The sequence below is a fragment of the Symphalangus syndactylus genome, chromosome 9 (genome assembly GCF_028878055.3).
Source record: "Symphalangus syndactylus isolate Jambi chromosome 9, NHGRI_mSymSyn1-v2.1_pri, whole genome shotgun sequence".
Taxonomy (NCBI): Eukaryota; Metazoa; Chordata; class Mammalia; order Primates; family Hylobatidae; genus Symphalangus; species Symphalangus syndactylus.
The window spans coordinates 72,075,001-72,088,961 of NC_072431.2; the positions used below are offsets into that span (position 1 = coordinate 72,075,001).

At 52.3% G+C, this 13,961-nt stretch overlaps 1 pseudogene; it reads right to left on the reverse strand.

Annotated features, from left to right (window-relative positions):
• The window catches only part of LOC129489867 (beta-glucuronidase-like), a 32,209-nt pseudogene that overhangs the window by 13,889 nt on the left and 4,359 nt on the right, over positions 1-13,961 (reverse strand).

Sequence of the window (13,961 nt, forward strand, 5' to 3'; positions counted from 1 at the left end):
CCTCCTCCTCTTTACAGGCAGGAGCCACCACAGCTGGCTGTTTCCTCTCCTCCTCCTCTTTTACACGTGTGAGCCACCACACCCGGCTGTTTCCTCCTCCTCCCCCTCCTCCTTTACAGTCGTGAGCCACCATGACTCGCTATTCCTCCTCGTCCTCCCCCTCCTCCCGTTACCCCTCCTCCTTCTGCTCCCCCTCCCCCTCCTCTCTCCTCCTCCTTCTCCTCCTACTCCTCCTCCCCCCATCCTCCTGCTCCTCCTCCACAGGTGTCAGCCACTTAGCCTGGATGTTCCTTCCTCTTCCTTTACAGGTGTGAGCCACTGCACCCAGCTGTTTCCTCTTCCTCCACCACCTCCTTTACAGGCGTGAGCCACCATGCCTGCCTGTTTCCTCCTCCTCCTCTCTACCTCTTCCACCTCCTCCTCTTTTACAGCCATGTGTCACCACACCCGGCTGTTTCCCCCTCCTTCCCCTCCTCATTTACAGTCCTGAGCTACCAAAACTGGCTGTTTCTTCCTCCTCCTCTTCCTCCCCCTCCTTTACAGGCATGAGCCACCACACCCGGCTGTTTCCTCCTCTTCCTCCTCCTCTATAGACATGAGCCACTGCGCCTGGCTGTTTCCTCCTCCTCCTCCTTCTCCTCTACAGACATGAGACACCAAGCCTAGCTGTTTCCCCTCCTTTACAGGCTGAGCCACCATGCCTGACATTTTCCTCCTCCTTCTCCTTTTCCTCCTTGTTTACAGGAGTGAGCCAACAAATCTGGCTGTTTCTTCTTCCTCTTATTCCTCCTCCTCCTTTTTTCTTCATTTTATTTTTTTAGGACAGGGACTTGCTCTTTTCACCCAGGCTGGAGTACAATGGCAGGATCTTGGCTCACTGCAACCTTCACCTCCTGGGTTCAAGCAATTCTGCCTCAGCCTCCCCAGTTGCTGGGATTACAGGCTCCTGCCAGCACGCCCAGCTAATTTTTGTATTTTCAGTAGAGACGGGGTTTCACCATGTTGGCCAGGCTGGTCTCGAACTCCTGGCCCCAAGTGATCCACAAGCCACAGACTCCTACAGTGCTGGATTACAGGTGTGAGCCACCATGCCCGCTTGGCTATTTTTTTTTAATGTGTTAGCTGGGCTCTTGCTATGTTGCCCAGGCCTCTCAAAGTGCTAGGATTACAGGTGTGAACCACCACTGCTGGCATAGGAGGTCACTGTGATACCCTGTTTGAAGGGGATGGGGCCTGGACAGGGTGGAGGCTGTGATGGCAGCCCCCTCTTCCCTTCCCATCTATGACCTTCACTGCCCTTGCCCAGTTTTCTCTGCTTCCATGTTTTATTAAAGTTTTTTTTTTTTTTTTAGAGACAGGGTCTCACTCTGTTGTCCAGGCTGGAATGCAGTGGCATGATCATAGCTCACTGCAGCCTCCACTCCTGGGCACAAGTGATCCTCTCACCTCAGCCTTACAAGTAGCTGGGACTTACGGGCATCTGCCACCATGCTGGACTAATTATTTATCATTGGTAGAGGTAATAACATGGGTCTCCCTGTGTTGCCCAGGCTGGTCTCAAACTCCTGGCCTCAAGCATCCTTGCACCTTGCCCTTCCAAACTGCTATAATTACAGGCCACCACCCCCCACCTGGAGAGTCCCCAACCTCTCCAGTCCCTGACTGTGCCCACTGGCCAGCCCTGGAAAGCGCAGCAAGGAGGGAGCCAGACTGGGGCATACACAGCAGCCTCCTCTTGCACCCACTTTATTTGGGGGCAGGCATGGGAGGACCTAAGCCGGCTGTGCCTGCAATAGCACTCACACTTGGCAGATGTGCTTGTTGAAGCTGGAGCACACAGTGCCACCCGGGGCACTGTACTGCTCCACACTGTGCCCATAGTCCCACACGCGGCTCACATTGCCTGAGAACAGGGGGCTGGGGAAAGAGGAAGAGGTGGGCCAGGGCACCAGGCCACTCTGACCTCCAGGCACCTAGGCTCACCTCCTAGGAGGTGGCACTGAGGCAGCCTCCTCCATGCCCTGATCTGCCTCCATTGCCTGCGCCCCTTCTCCCCCCTTTTGATACAAAGTCTGACTCTGTCGCCCAGGCTGGAGTGAAATGGCACGATCTCATCTCACTGCAACCTCCACCTACCTCCCAGGTTCAAGTGATTCTCCTGCCTCAACCACCTGAGTAGCTGGGATCATAGGACTGTACCACCACGCCCGGCTAATTGTTGTATTTTTAGTAGAGACAGGGTTTCACCATGTTGACCATGCTGGTCTCAAACTCCTGGCCTCAAGTGACCCGCCCAGCTAGGCCTCCCAAAGTGCTGGGATGACAGGTGTGAGCCACCAGGCCGGGCTGCCTGCACCCCTTCCTGAGCTCCCCCACCCTCTGAGGGGCACCCCGTCTCCTCACCCTCCTCCTGGCTGCTACACACACACCCCTTTGAGGACAAGGTAGTAGAGGTCAGTGGCCAGTATGTCGGGGTAAGGGCCTGTCCCATGTTCTCTCAGTGAACCTAGGGGCATAGGTAGACGAGTGAGCCCTGGGCACCCTTGGGTCTGACGCTGTCAGGCCCAGGACCTGTCCCTCTGCCAGGATGTCCCCGCCTTGGGCAGATCCTCTCTTACCTATTCGGCTCTGTCTCACTCTCAGCTTGAACCATCTTCTCATAATTATTGATACTACTTACGTGTGCTATTAATGCTTACTGGCCTGTAGGTTTTACTTGCCTTTGTGTTTTCGAAGAGTCCTTATGTTTAGCATGCATCAGATGTTCCTGGAGATTAGTTTTCTTTGTTAGGAGACAGGGTCTTGCTCTGTTGCCCAGGCTGCAGTGCAGTGGCCATCATAGCTCACTGCAGCCTGGACTCAAGTGATCTTTCAGCCTCCACCTCCCAAATAGCTGGGACTAAAGGTGCACACGCCACTGTGCCCTGCTAATTTGTTGTTGTTGTTGATTTGGGCTTTTTGGTCTTGCTCTGTCACCCAGGTTGGAGTGCAACGGTGCAATCATGGTTCTCTGCATCCTTGACCTCCTGGGCTCAAGGGATCCTCCCGCATCAGTCTCCTGAGTGGCTGGGACCACAGGTACACACCATCATGACTGCTAATTTAATTTTTTTAATTTTAGAGATAGGGTCTCACTATGTTGCTCAGACTGGTTTTGAACTCCTGGGCTCAAGTGATCCTCCTGCCTCCGCCTCTCACAGTGCTGTGATTACAGGCATGAGCCACCAGGCCTAGCCACTGGAGAATTTATTAAAAATACAAATTGCTGGACAGCCACGGTGGCTCACACCTATAATCCCAGCACTTCGGGAGGCTGAGGCGAGCGGATCACCTGAGGTCAAGAGTTTGAGACCAGCCTGAACAACATGGTGAAACCCCATCTCTACTAAAAGTGCAAAATTAGCCAGGCGTGGTGGTGCGTACTTGTAATCTCAGCTACTTGGGAGGCTGAGACAGGAGAATCGCTTGAACCCGGGAGGTGGAGTTTGCGGTGAGCTGAGATCGCACCACTGCACTCCAGCCTGGGCAACAGGTGAAACTCTATCTCAAAGATAAAAAAATAATAATAAAATAAATACAAATTGCTGGGGACCACCCCCAGAATCTCTGATTCAGCCATCTAAAGTGGGGCCTCACATCACATTTCTCAGGAGTTCTGAGATGATGCTTGTACTGCTAGTTGGGGGACTAGCTTCGAGAAACACTGCTTTTTTTCTTTCTTTTTTTAGATGAAGTCTTGCTCTGTTATACAGGCTGGAGTGCAACGGCGCCATCTCTGCTCAATGTAATCTCCATCTCCTGGGTTCAAGTGATCCTCCCACCTCAGCCTCCCGAAGTGCTAGGATTACAGGCATGAGCCAGCATGCCTAGCCCATGTCCTGAGGTCTCACCTGCTGTCTGCCAATGGGGAAGTAAACAGAATGATGGTGCTAATGCTCAAAGTGGCCCCGGGCAAGGTGGAGAGGGGAGGCCAGGAAAGCGGTGGGGCTCCAGGCGGCGCTCATGGCTGTGTGGATGTCATCAGAGTTGAGTTTGAAGGTGCCCTGGGCCCACTCCTCAGCCACCTATAGCGGGTAGCAACAATGCCAGGGGTCAGGTGAGCAGGCATCAGCAGCCAAGAGAGCCCCTGCCCTGGTCCTACCCTATCCCTGATGACTGACTGTCCCTTTCCAGGAGCTGAGTCCTGGAAGCGCACCCTGGGAGGGGGCATCTCAGGCCCAGCACACCTTTACCCATGAGCCATGTGGGCCACAGCGGTCATTAAAGGATGGAGAGAGGCGGTCATCAAGGCACACAGTTAAACAGCATGTGAGAATATAGTTAGTTCAATGTGAAACCACAGACTGGCAACACTGCACTATTTGCTCAGGGATTTGGGAGGGGGCCTCGGGTGGGGCTTGGGCCACGGCAAGTACCTCGTCTAGGCCATGGAGCATCTGGTCCATCTCGGCCTTGGTGAGGAGCCCTGAGATAATGCCACTGGGCTACAGCCTGGGTGACAGAACGAGACTGCATCTCAAAAGAAAAAAAAAAAGAGGACATAGTGAGTGACTAAACATGGCTCTAAGATCTCACCCATGCCCTCAGTATGTATTATTTAGCACATGCTGTGTCAGATATTGCAGAGTACCCAGGAAGCAACAATAAATAGGACTCTTTCTCTCTCCTGAGCCCACAATCTGATCAAACAGAGAGCCAAAGAAATAATGGCAGTGCCTGGCAAGAATGCTGGGAGAGCCAGGTTCGGGCTGCAATAGGAGCAGAGCACAGGAAAGGCTCCCTCAGCCTGGGGCAGGTGAGGTAAACCTCCCCACAAAGGGGACAGCTATGAGGATACTTGGACACCGAATAGGAATCTTTTCAGCCATGCATCATGGGACTCATGTCTGTATTCCCAGGACTTTAGAAGTCCAAGGCGGGAGAATCACTTGAGGACAGGAGTTCAAGACCAGCAGGATAGTTAGACTCCATCTCTACAAAAAATTTTAAAAATAGGCTGCACATGGTGGTGCACGCCTGTAGTCCCAGCTACTCAGGAGGCTGAGGCAGGGGAATCGCTTCAGCCCAGGAGTTCAAGTCTGCAGTGAGCTATGATGGCACCACTGCACTCCAGCTTGGGCAACAGAACAAGACCCTGTCAAAAAAAAAAAAAAAAAAAGGCTAGCACAGTGGATCACGCTTGTAATCCCAGCACTTTGGGAGGCCAAGGCAGGAAGATCAACTGAGTCCAGGAGTTCGAGACCAGCCTGGGCAACATAGCAAGATCCTATCTCTAACGTCTTTTTTGTTGTTGCTGGAGATGGAGTTTCACTCTTGTTGCCCAGGCTGCAGTGTAGTGGCGTGATCTCGGCTCACCACAACCTCTGCCTCCTGGGTTCAAGCAATTCTCCTGCCTTAGCCTCCCAAGTAGCTGGGATTACAGGCATGCACCACTACGCCCGGCTAGTTTTGTATTTTTAGTAGAGACAGGGTTTCTCCATGTTGGTCAGGCTGGTCTCGAACTCTCAACCTCAGGTGATCCGCCCATCTTGGCCCCCCAAAGTGCTGGGATTACAGGCATGAGCCACCGTGCCCAGCCAGCCCTATCTCTAAAGAAAAAAAAGGATCTTTTAGTAGGTGATTATGGTGCCAACATGGGCATTCCAGGGAGAAGAAACAGCTCAAGCAAGAGCAGGAGAGCAAACGAGGGCAGTGGAAACAGATCAGTGGCTGGGAGTGAGGGGAAGAGGATGAAAACCCAGGAGAGAGCAGAGGACACTGAGTGTCCTGACCAGGGGTTAGGGCTTTGTCCTGTGGGTGCCAATGACAGGACTCCCAAAATTTTGATTTGTGGCTAGGTGCAGTGACTCACACCTATAATCCCAGTGCTTTCTGAGGGTGAGGCAGGGGGATCACTTGAGCCCAGGAATCAAGACCAGCCTGGGCAACACAGCAAGACCTCATCTCTACAAGGGTAAAAACATTAGCCAGGCATGTTGGTATGTGCCTATGGTCCCAGCTACTCAGGAGGCTAAGGTGGGGAGATCACTTGAGCCCAGGAGCTTAAGGCTGCAGTGAGCAGTGATCGCACCACCACACTCCGGCCTGGGTGACAGAGACAAACTTGGTCTCAAAAACAAACACACACAAATTTGGATTTGTTAGAAAGACCACTTGGGTGCAGGTGATAGGAGACTGGAAACAAGCTGGTAAGGAGGCCACCTCTGAGGACCAAGGGAGCTGCTGGCAGGAAGGGAACATGGACAGGGCAGAGGGAGGAGAACCCAAAGCTGAAGTGAGGGGAGCAGTGCAGTGGGCGCAGGGCAGGCCAGGGTAGGCGAGTAACATCTCTGCCCCGAGACAACACACAAGCAGAAAGTTCAACACTGCTTACCTGGTGAAACCCTGCCATCGTTTCCACTCCATACTCACTCTGAATAATGGGCTTCTGATATGCCTTATACCAGTTCTCAAACTGGGTGGCCAGCTGCAGCTGAATCATCTCCAGGTACCCATAGTCATCATACCAAGAGTAACAGCTGTTCACACAGATCACGTCCACACACGGAGCCTAGGACCAGAGCAGGAGAGCACGTTCAGCACCCGGAAGACCACACAACTCAGCACTCACACACTTTGGGGGCTCTTCTAGCAGAGAAGGTAAGAAGGAGATGTAATCCAGGCACTCTGGGAGGCTGAGGCAGGAGGATGCCTTGAGGCCAAGAGTTCGAGACCAGCCTGGGCAACACAGGAAGACCCCAGCTCTACAAAAAATAGTAGTAAGAAAATTAGCACAGCACACTGGCTCATGCCTGTAATCCCAGCACATTGGAAGGCCAAGGTAGGAGGATCACTTGAGCACAGAAGTTTGAGACCAGCCTGGGCAACATCACAAGACCCCATTTCTTAAAAACAAACAAACAAACAAAAAAACAAGGAAGAGGTGCCTCTCAGGGCTGAGAACATCCAAGTGCACCAATTTAGATCATGAAATTACCCTGCTCCACAGGCAGGAAACATGGTCACAAAGAGGCCCAAAGGAGGCAGGCCTGTGAGAGGCACAGTAGCTGCCAATGTGCAGTCCTCAGCCAAAGCCCAGGGCCCCCACCACTGGAACTGACTCTTCTCCAGGCAGCAGTCCCATCACTGGGCTTCCCCTCACCTTGCCCTGGAGAAGCGATCCCACCCGAGGGGCCCATGCAGTCATTCTCACAGGAAATCGTGTTTTGTTTTGGAGACAGTCTTGCTCTGTCACCCAGGCTAGGATGCAGTGGCACAATCTCGGCTCACAACCTCTGCCTCCCACGATCAAGTGCTTCTCGTGCCTCAGCCTCCTGAGCAGCTGGGATTACAGGCGTGTGCCACCACACCAGGCTAATTTTTTGTAATTTTGGTAGAAAGAAGGTTTCACCACTTGGCTGGGCTGGTCTCAAACTCCTGCCCTCAAGTGATCTGCCCGCCTTGGCCTCCTAAAGTGCTGGGATTACAGGTGTAATCACCATGGCTGGCCATCACAGAGAACCTTGAGGCAGCTTTCAGCCTGGCCAACATGGCAAAACCCCATCTCTACTACAAATATAAAAATTAGCCAGTCATGGTGGCACGTGTCTGTAACACCAGCTACGCAGGAGGCTGAGCCACGAGAATCGCTTGAACCCAGGAGGTGGAGGTTGCAGTGAGCTGAGATCGCACCATTACACTCCAGCCTGGTCCACAGAGCAAGACCCTATCTCAAAACAAACGAACAAAAGGAAACAAACAAACAAAAAAAACGAAGCATGGAGCCACTGCTTTCTTCCCTAACTTGAGATGTATTTTATGTAAGGGCATATGATTCTCTAGTCCTAGACCGAGCTCTCTAACATCACTCTCCCCCAACCTCTGAATCCTAGCCCCCAGAGGAGTAGCCACACTTCCAGGTACAGAGCTAAGGTCACTGGGCTGGACACTGCCAAAAATGAGATTGACTCCCTGAAACAGCTCTTCAACACAGGAGGTGGATGGATGCAGACTCAGGAGGGATATTTATTAATGCATCAAGCAAACAGGGAGTGCAGGCTGGGAGATAGGCATGGGGCTAGGTGCGAGGTGCTCAGCAGTGACTCAAATCTAAGTCCACAGGTCCTCGGCAGTGGGAGTGGAGACGCATGCACAGAGAAATGGTGCAAGTGCTGGGCAAGGTGGCTCACGCCTAGAATCCCAGCATTGAAGGAGGCTTACTAGAGATCAGGAGTTCAAGACCAGCTTGGGCAACATAGCAAGACCCTGTTTCTACAACAAATGTATAAATTAGGGCAGGGCATGGTGGCTCACGCCTGTAATCCCAACACTTTGGGAGGCTGAGGCAGGTGGATCACAAGGTCAAAAGTTTGAGACCAGAATGGCCAACATGGTGAAACCCTGCCTCTACGAATAATACAAAAAAACCCAAAAAACAAAAAACAACTAGCTGGGCCTTGTAGTGCCTGCCTGTAACCCTAGCTACTCAAAAGGCTGAGGCGAGAGAATTGCTTGAACCCAGGAGGTAGAGGTTGCAGTGAGTCAAGATCGCATCACTGCTCTCCAGCCTGGGCAACAGAGCAAGAGACTTCGTCTCAGGGAAAATAAAAACAACTTAAACTTAGCCTGGCATGGCAGCACACAACTGTGGTCCCAGCTATTTGAGAAGCTGAGGCGGGAGGATCGCTTAAGCCCAGGAGGCTGAGGTGGCAATGAGCCGTGATTGCACCACTGCACTCCATCCTGGGCAACAGAGGAAGACCCTGACTCTGAAAAACAAACAATGAAAGAAATGTTGCAAATGGAAATGACAAATGGTGGCAGGAATTGGGCTCTGCGAGACAATAAAGATAACTTGGACTGGAGAGTCAGGGACAACCTCTTAGAAGAAATGGCCTTTATGCCAAGTCGAGTTAACCAGGAGAGATGAAGGGAAGAAAAACCCAACAGAGGGACCAACCCGTGGTCAGAGCTCCCGGCACCCACCCGAGTCCTCCACAGGACAGACTATTATTTTTGGAGACAGAGAGTCTCACTCTGTAGCCCAGGCTGCAGTACAATGGCACGATCTCAGCTCACTGCAACCTCCGCCTCCTGGTTTCAAGCAATTCTCCTGCTTCGGTCTCCCAGGCAGCTGGGACTACAGGTTCACACCACCACGCCTGGCTTATTTTTGTATTTTTAGCAGAGACGGGGTTTCACTATCTGTTGGTCAGGCTGGTCTTGAACTCCTGATCTCAGGTGATCCACCTGCCTTGGCCTCCGAAAGTGCTGGGATTACAGATATGAGCCACCATGTCTGGCCTAGATTGTTGTTAAAGCCTCTTTTCCTCTTCTCTTTCCTAAGTTCATTTCTTCGTTTACACCTTCCCCCCATCATTGCTCTGCCCATTCGAAGGCTGTGGCTGGCACAGGATGGAACAGAACCCGCTAGCCTCAAGTTCCAAACCCACTCTCCAATAACCAGGCTCTCAGATGAAAAGATTCAAAGGCTTGTGACAGCCTGGCTGAACCACTCCAGCCTGGGTGGCTCCCTTCAATTCCTGCCCCGGGAAAACAGGCATTTCCTCTGGCCACCTCCCAAAGAAGCCTGTCAGTCACCTGCTCCTGGAAGCCTGTGCTCTCCACCTTTGCAACAAAGGGCCTGTCCACCCGTCCTGCTGAGCACACCACTGTGCCCCCAGTTCTGAATTGTCCTTTGCCCAGACTAGGATGACTTCTCAGAGCCTTCTGCCTACTGCAGACTTGGTTCAGCCCAAAGCACTCCATGAAATCAGGGTGTAGTGTCTGCCTCAAGGGGCATTTCTACAACCTCTACTACCTTTACCACAAGTGAAAAATCTACCTCTGAACACTGAGTTGGAACTGCATGGTCGTAAGGAAGAAAAGGGGGCCAGGCGCGGTGGCTGACACCTGTAATCCCGGCACTTTGGGAGGCTCAGGCAGGCAGATCACTTAAGGCCAGGAGTTCGAGGCCAGCCTGGCTAACATGGTGAAACCCTATCTCTACTAAAAATACAAAAATTAGCCGGGCACAGTGGCTCACGCCTGTAATCCTAGCACTTTGGGAGGCTGAGGCAGGCAGATCACCTGAGATCAGGAGTCCAAGACCAGCCCGGCCAACATGGCAAAACACTGTCTCTATTAAAAAATGCAAAAGTTAGCTGGGTGTGGTGGCACGTGCCTGTAATCCCAGCTCTGCAGGAAGCTGAGGCTGGGGAATCGCTTTAACCCAGGAAGTGGAGGTTGCTGTGAGCTACTGCTCTCACACTGCTACTGCACTCCAGCCTGAGCGACAGAGTGAGACTCCATCTCAAAGAAAAAAAAAAAGCAACAATTAGCTGGGCATCATAGCACACATCTATAATCCCAGCTCCTTGGGAGGCTGAGGCAGGAAGATCACCTGAGCCTGGGAAGTTGAGGCTGCATTGAGCCAAGATCACACCACTGCACTCCAGCCCAGGCAACCACACTGAGACCCCATTTCGGAAAAAAAAACGAAAGGCCAGGGGCAGTGGCTCATGCTTGCAGTTCCAGCTACTCAGAAGGCTGAGGCAGCAGAATCACTTGAATACAGGAGGCGGAGGTTGTAGTGAGCTGAGATCGCACCACTGCACTCCAGCCTGGGCAACACAGCGAGACTCTATCTCAAAAAAAAAAAAAAAAAAAAAGAAAGAAAGAAAAGAAAAAAGAAAGGAAAAGAAAACCATAATTTGGGTGGGTAGATATTTGGTCCCCTGAACTGTTCGGGTATGGAGGGCCCTCCCATTAGGCTGGGACAGGAAGCTGATCTTGAATAGCACACGCCCACCCCAGCCTGTCACCTGCCAGGTTCTCCTTCCCAATCCAGCCCAGGGCAGGCAGGGGGCACTCACTTGAAGTAGTAGCCAGCAGATTCCAAGTAGGATGCAGACTTGTTGGCCACAGACCACATCATGATGGCGGGATGGTTCTTCTCCCTGCATACCAGTTCCTCCATCACACACGTGTTGATGCAGAGACACATTGTTGAAAAGCTGCTTGCGGGCCAGGAGGGAAGGGACAGAGGGTCACGGTGCAGCCCGTGGGCTGCGCAGGTGGAGCAGGTGCACGGCAGAAACTCACAGCAGCACCAGGCCCATGGTGGGACACTCATCGATGACCACAAGCAGTCACACATCTGCAGCACTTCCTCGGTGTAGGGGTAGTGGCTGGTGCGGAAGGCGTTGGCACCAAGCCAGCGAAGCAGGTTGAAGTCCTTCACCAGCAGCAGCCAGTCGAAGCCCTTCTCTCATATCTAGGAGACAGCAGAGCTGCCTGACCCCTTCCCTGTCGAAGCTGCACTTCCTCTGAGAGCCAGGACCCTGGAGAGCCACCCCATGAGCCTCCTCTCCAGCCCAAGCAACAGCTCCACCACAAGGCAGTTTGGAGCCATTTGCCTCATTGCCCTCAACTATGGGACACAGGGAAGGCAAAACCGAAAGGTGACCAGAGGAAACCCCCATGAGGACCTAGGAACACCAATGTACGTCCGCATCCTCATGCTTGTTGAAGCCATGAAAATACAAATGTTTCCCATTGATGAGGAACTGGCTCTCAGTGACAGCCACAGTGCAGATCCCCACAAGGAATGTGTAGAAGTCAGACACAGGCCCCAGTGACATCTGTGCAGTCAGCTGCAACTACGACAGCCAAACCGCCAGGTGTGCGCACCCTGACATCCTGAGTCCCATCTGGCCCACCCTCTGGCAGGAAGGCCCCTTGTGCACCCAGCAGACACCTCAGGCCTGCAAGCAGAGATGCAGCCGAGGTTCTGCCCTTCCCTGGCTGACCCTGGGACCTGTCCTTCAAAACCAGGCTTTCCCCTTGACCAGACGAGGTGACTCATGCCTGGAGTCCCCACGCTTTGGAAGGATAAGGCAGGAGGATCACTTGAGTCCAGGAGTTCAAGACCAGCCTGGTGACAGAGGGAGACCCCATCTCTATAAAAAAGTTTTTTGTTTTTGAGACAGTCTCACTCTGTCCCCCAGGCTGGAGTGCAGTGGCGTGATCTCAACTCACTGCAGCCTCTGTCCCCCAAGTTCAAGCAACTCTCCTGCCTCAGCCTCCCCTGTAGCTGGGATTACAGGCATGCATCACCATTCCCAGCAGATTTTTTCATATTTTTAGTAGAGATAGGGTTTTATCATGTTGGCCAGGCTGGTCTTGAACTCCTGGCCTCAAGTGATCCACGTCTTGGCCTCCCAAAGTGCTGGGATTATAGGCATGAGCCACCATGCCCGACCTACAAAGAAAATTTTTTAATTAGCCAGGCATGGTGGCATGTGCCTGTAGTCCCAGCTACTCAGGAGGCCAAGGTAGGCAGATTGCCGCAACCTGGGAGCTCAAGGCTGCAATGAGCTGTATTCAGGACATTCCACTCCAGCCTGGGTGACAGAGTGAGACCATCTCCAAAAAAAAAAAAAAACCTAGGCCTCCCAAACATTAGAAAGCTCAGAGGACCACACCTGCCATTCACCTCTTCTGGGCTCCTGATGAAGCCAGGCCCACCAGATGGGGACCAAAAACCTCCCTTAACCAAGTCCCAAACCACCATTACCTCTAATTAGTACAGACAGGTGAGGCATTCATGCATCAGGTACGGCCACCAGAGGCTCCTGCCTGCACCCGGCACCTTCAGCTGGCGCTGGGTCCCGGCTCCATTGGCCACGATTTTGTTTTCTGCATCCAAAAGATGTACTTCCAACTTGAACTGGTTACTACACTTGACAGAGATCTGGTCATTCACCAGCCCTGCAGGAGGCAAGAGAAACCAGGGCTGAGGGAGGGATATGACCTGGGCCACACAAACATCAGTCCCTCACAGCCAGCATTCCCAGGCAGCCATTTGTTTCTGTTGCTTTTTATTTATTTATGTTTTTTGAGACAAAGTCTCACTCTGTCAACCAGGCTAGAGTGCAGTGGCGTGATCTCCGCTCACTGCAACCTCCACCTCCAGGGTTCAGGTGATTCTCCTGCCTCAGCCTCCTGAGTACGTAGGATTACAGGCATGCACCACCACGTCCAGCAAATTTTTGTATTTTTAGTAGAGATGGGGTTTTGCCATGTTGGCCAGGCTGGTCTCCAAAACCTGACCTCAGGTGATCCACCTGCCTCAGCCTCCCAAAGTGCTGGGATTACAGGAATGAGCCACCGCATCTGGTGCTTTTTTTTCTATTTAAAAAAAGATTTTTTTGGCCAGGTGCAGTAGTCACATCTGTAATGCCACCACTTGCGGAGGCTGAGGTGGGAGCATCACTTGAGCCCAGGAATTTGGGGCAGCAGTGAGCTACAATCTTGAGGCGGGCAGTCAAGGAAGTGACCGTGTCCTTTGGATGTGCCAATCATGGCGCTGAGACATGTGATGTGTGAACAAGCAAGTACAGCTACGGTGCATGTGCACCAAGAGGATGACCCAGAACGTGCTTAGAGTAACACCTCTTCCCAGCTCCTTAAGAATTCATCATGGAAGACTCCCAGAAAGGGAGTTTCCCCCATAATAATTAGCACTGTCTCATCCTTACCAGCAGCCTGTCCTGAATTCTGTCGGAGGGTGAACCATGTATTTTGCACTTCAATATTTTTTTTGAGACAGGGTCTCGCTCTGTCACCCAGGCTAGAATGCAGTGTTGCAATCTCAGTTCACTGCAACCTCCACCTCAAAAGTTCAAGCAATTCTCCCATCTCAACCTCCTGAGTAGCTGGTATTACAGGCACACGCCACCACGCCCAGCTAATGTTGGCCAGGCTGGTTTGAACTCCAGGGCTCAAGTGATCCACCCACCTCGGCCTCTGAACGTGCTGGGATTACAGGCATGAGTCACTGTGCCTGGGCTATTCTGCACTTAACTTCCAAAATACTCTTCCTTTGCAATAAATTGCTCTATGCTGCACCACTTTTGCTGTGTGATTCTTGTTTAAATTCTTATTTACTTATTTATTTATTTTGAGACAGGGTCTATGTT